Here is a 5,511-nt window from a genome sequence, read left to right as displayed (position 1 = left end):
GCTTGTCTTCCTTGTTTAGACAACCAAGGCTGCCCCTTAGTCCGCCCTGCCCCTCATCTGGGTTATCTCTATGTATCCGACATCTTAAAATGCAACAACCGGCATGCCTGAAAAAACCCTCAGTACCACATACATTCATAACTTGGTCTGAGGTGACACTCCGATATTACATTAGTTTTAAAATCTAATGTTTTTGAGGTAGGTGTGAAGGCAATAGCTTGGAATCATAGGTTCATTCATAAGCTAAGAACATGCTATCTACAATATGCTGAGAATAATGTGAGCAGGAATTCTGTGTTTAATAGCCACATTTGCCACCTCACAGATCAGAGGCGGTGCAACTAAACATTAAAAATGGAAACTGAATTTCTTAAAATATTAGAAATCATTGGTGCCAGGACAAGTCCAGCTAAACTAACAAGATCAATGAGTCATACAAAACACACAGTTGCCTAAAATGTACCATTGGAGAGTAACACAAAATAAACAGCTACCAACAATGTACATCTGGACAGATTTTAAGTTTCAGAGAACTGCAGTCTAAGGGCTATCAGGCAAAAAGCTAATCACTTTCAGCTAACATAAAATAAAGTGTTTTTTGCGAAACTGGATGCCTCACAAAATAAACACCATTATGCACCAAAGCAGTACTTTGTAATAGATAGCTCCAGTCTAGGCATGCTCAGAAAACAGGTAACTACGCAGTGGTACCCAATTATTTGATATGCATCAAATCTTTTTCTGCATGCCTCCACAAGTCTTTCGCTGTCTGCTAAGGGCACATGGTGGACACTGCAAGAACTGTTGTGAAAATTGTGAAAACGGTATCGGATGAGCAGCATTTAAGGGGGCATTTCAGTAGTTTTTTTTACTAAAAAATTCAATGACGAGAAGTGTAACCATATTAATGTGTCAGCATTCTTTGGCAAGTCTGCCCGCAAAGTCTGCCCTTAATGAAAAAAAAACTGCAATGCCTAATACATGCTAAGTAAACACATAATCAGACAAATTAACATGCGTAATTATGATAGACTCGTACCTTCAGACTCGATAAGAATAAAAAAAGTGACGTAATGCACTGACTGGGCGTTTAAAAAAGGTTTTTGAACCCTACATTTTGTTGTCACACTGCTTATATTTCCCCTTATTAGATGACTTTCTAGCAATGCGTCTGGGCTTAGTGAAGCCGGTTTTACAGGACTTGATTTAAATCGCTCCACTGGGATGTGTTTGCTAACCCACGAGACAAATACGGAGAAACATAGTGGGTTGGCCTAGATACAGGCTGTGCCAATTAGTGTTAGACGATACAGGTCCACTGCTGACATGTCGACCTTTTGGGTACAGCTTGAAGCACATCGGCCAATGAAAGCAATACAGCCGCTCGTCATCTAGAACAGTCAACGTCACGCACGGCACCTGCCCACTGAATACCTCTATCCCAGAAAAAAAAAAAGCGTTCCCAAAAGATAGCAATGTTGCGCACAACTTTTTCACGAGTTACGAAGCACAATATTTGGCCTTCCACAACTGCCGGAAAGATAATATAGATGCTCAACCACCAATAGTTGTTTCGCAGAGTGGGCACACTACATTACAATTCATGGACAGAAAGCTGACAGCTTACCAAGGGCCCTATTCTCGACTGCACAAATTGCCGGCAATTAAGGCAATTTTCCGGAAGTCTTTTCTGATTGGCTTTATATTTTGGTCACGTGCTTCTGGTTGACAACGCGGTTGTGTGTTCTGTCGTCATTTTGACGTTTCATGTCGTTTACGGACACCAGTTCTAAAGTTTGCCTTATTTCTCGTTACTAAAGGCGCCTAATTCTTGGCCGGCAATGAAAAACCAGACTAAATGCATCGGACATGACAACGTAAGCCTGTCTTTGCTATTCAACAACAATACTGCTTTTATTACACACCCCCTCTGTGATTTGCTGAGAAGGCGTGACGTAATTTAAACAGTTGGCGGGAACGATGACGTCATGCATTGGCAACTTCAGCCTGCGTAAAAGTGACGCAATGCTACGTAACAGCTTGAAAATGGCGGCTCTTCTTGTCGCAAAATACAAGCAAAATAGGGCAAGAAATTGCCCCGGCTTACGCATAGAGTTTCTTAGTATAAGAAACTCTATGGGCTTACGGCGGCGCGAAATGTGCGGCAATTTGCAGCAGGCGCAGTTTCGCATGCGCGCTGTTTAAAGTTCCCTACCGAAACAAATTATAGTTTCAACTGCTTCCAAGTCAGCGATCATGGAACATACAAATAACATGCAGTATTTTGCTTCTATGTTTGGCAATAAAATAAAAATTATTTGTTTGGCGTAACCGCAACATAAGAGGGCAGTACAAGCCTCTCCATGACAAAGAGAACCCAATGCATGGCATTTGTCCATACTTGTCCAAGTAAGCTGTTGGATCACATGATCGAACTCAAGAGAAAAATAACAAAGAAAAGTGACTGTTTGGTTCATTACAGCGCTGATTGCAGTCGAGCTTGACGAATGAGTGAATCGGCGACATCGGTGCGCTCCGCGGTTATCAGGCGTAGCGCTTCGTTGCTCTTATGTGTCATGGAAGCGATGGTCGCGGCAGTCTTTTTCTGTGATCACGCCATAAACTTGTAACATAGCAGCAGACGGTGGCGTGGCGGCGGTGGCGGCAGACGGCAGGGAAGGTGATAACGCAACAAAGCTTGCATTGAAGCAGAGAGCCCAGCTATGTTAATAAAAGCGATAGCAATAAATAAATACACACGGTAAAAAAAATTGTGTGATGTTCTTTAGCTCGACATCCGCCTTTCGCTCGCTTTTGGATCAACGTTACTCGATCGCCTTGTGGTGTTGGCGCCAAATTTGACCTCCAGAAATGTGTTTTTCTTGTCAGCCTTAGCTACCGTCTTAATTTTTATAGTACACGCCAAGTGTTTTTATATCTTTCTTGCACAATATTTGATACCTTGGTAGCGATCTTTATGAGTGACTCGTCAAATTACACTGCATGTCGTCATAGCTATAGGTGCAGCACGTCACTGATTGCTTACGTCGTGCTTACGCAAAAAAAACATGGGCGAAATGCCGGCAATTTGTGCAGTCGAGAATAGGGGCCCAATCAGTCCAATTACAAGCCTGGGGCCCTATTCTCGACTGCACAAATTGCCGGCATTTCGCCCATGTTTTTTTGCGTAAGCACGACGTAAGCAATCAGTGACGTGCTGCACCTATAGCTATGACGACATGCAGTGTAATTTGACGAGTCATTGATAAAGATCGCTACCAAGGTATCAAATATTGTGCAAGAAAGATATAAAAACACTTGGCATGTACTATAAAAATTAAGACGGTAGCTGAGGCTGACAAGAAAAACACATTTCTGGAGGTCAGACTTGGCGCCAACACCACAAGGCGATCGAGTAACGTTGATCCAAAAGCGAGCGAAAGGCGGATGTCGAGCTAAAGAACATCACACAATTTTTTTACCGTGTCTATTTATTTCTTTCAATCGCTTTTATTAACATAGCTGGGCTCTCTGCTTCAATGCAAGCTTTGTTGCGTTATCACCTTCCCTGCCGCCACCGCCGCCACGCCATCGTCTGCTGCTATGTTACAAGTTTATGGCGTGATCACAGAAAAAGACGGCCGCGACTATCGCTTCTATGACACATAAGAGCAGCGAAGCGCTACGCCTGATAACCGCGGAGCACACCGATGTCACCGATTCACTCATTCGTCAAGCTCGACTGCAATCAGGGCTGTAATGAACTAAATAGTCACTTTTCATTGTTATTTTTCTCTTGAGTTCGATCATGTGACCCAACAGCTTACTAGGACAAGTGTGGACAAATGCCATGCATTGGGTTCTCTTTGTCATGGAGAGGCTTGTACTGCCCTCTTATGTTGCCGTTACGCCAAACAAATATTTTTTATTTCATTGCCAAACATAAAAGCAAAATACTGCATGTTATTTGTATGTCGCATGATCGCTGACTTGGAAGCAGTTGAAACTATAATTTGTTTCGGTAGGAAACATGCTTTAAACAGCGCGCATGCGAAACTGCGCCTGCTGCAAATTGCCGCACATTTCGCGGCGCCGTAAGCCGGGGCAATATTGTGCCCTATTTTGCTTGTATTTTGCGACAAAAACAACCGCCATTTTCATGCTGTTACGTAGCATTACGTCACTTTTACGCAGGCTGAAGTTGCCAGTGCATGACGTAATCGTTCCCGCCAACTGTTTAAATTACGTCACGCCTTCTCAGCCAATCACAGAGGGGGTGTGTATTACAAGCAGTATTGTTGTTGAATAGCAAAGACAGGCTTACGTTGTCATGTCCGCCGCATTTTGTCTGATTTTTCATTGCCGGCCAAGAATTATGCGCCTTTAGTAACGAGAAATAAGGCAAACTTTAGAACTGGTGTCCGTTGACGACATGAAACGTCAAAATGACGACACCACACACAACCGCTTTGTCAGCCGGAAGCACGTGACCAAAATTGAAAGCCAATCAGAAAAGACTTCCGGAAAATTGCCTAAATTGCCGGCAATTTGTGCAGTCGAGAATAGGGCCCCTGTAGCAACAAAAGTGGCACGACACAGCGGCTCCCACCGCAGGCATGCCACCGCAGCCAAAAGCCTCGTAGCATGCATGTTAACGCAAGCCCCAGTTTCGCAAAAAGCTACTAATACATTGTTATTAGAAACTTTACGCAATTTAAAATGGAAACAACATCATACTCAAAACTACAAAATTGTGCAATTTATTTGAATTAAACAAGTGTTTGCTACAATACGAAAAAGAGCGGCGCTGGCGTCGCCATTATCTTTTAATTTAGGTAGTACTACACGCTATTTTTCGTCTTAAAAGCATTGTCAAAGGCATTATTGAACGTATTCAACCAGTGGGAGCCTTGTACGCTTGATCAGCCTGAGATGATAAGCCTTGTTTGATGCTTGCAGAGCGGATACACGAACACAGTGCCACTCCGCCTTGGTCGGTACAAAAACCAAAAGATAAGCGGCGATGCGTTTGGGCATACGAAATATGTTCGCTCAGGTGTCGAGCACACCGTAATGCGTAAATAAAAAGCAAAAAAGAAACAAACACATCAAGTCATGCAGTAAATCCTCTGACGATGAAATAGAAGATCGCAGGTTCGGAAAGTTGGGCTGGGAATTTCGCACGGTTTCTCACAATACAACGGCTTATGAAGCACACGGCGCACTTTCATCCCAGTCACCACTACCCACCCAACCCAGTGAGGGATTAGGTGGTAGCACAGCTAAGAGAAACTTTACGGGCGCAGCAGCTACACTGTAGCACAGCTTGTTATTGCACACAGTGCGCGACATTGTTCTTCGCTCAGCGGATCGGCTAGGCTAGAGCGTGACTTCGCAATGGATGCGGGCGTGGATTCGAAAGTTTTTCGGCGCCTAACGTAATCATCTCAAAAGCGCATATGTTCCCGTTTGTAGTTTAGAAGTTTGACCGGTAAATCGTCAAATTTATTT

Source organism: Haemaphysalis longicornis, unplaced genomic scaffold (assembly GCF_048455015.1).
Source record: "Haemaphysalis longicornis isolate Haplotype H1 unplaced genomic scaffold, Haemaphysalis longicornis Haplotype H1 scaffold_9, whole genome shotgun sequence".
NCBI lineage: Eukaryota > Metazoa > Arthropoda > Arachnida > Ixodida > Ixodidae > Haemaphysalis > Haemaphysalis longicornis.
The sequence above is the reverse complement of the archived record's forward strand: the minus strand, read 5'-3'. Positions refer to the sequence as shown.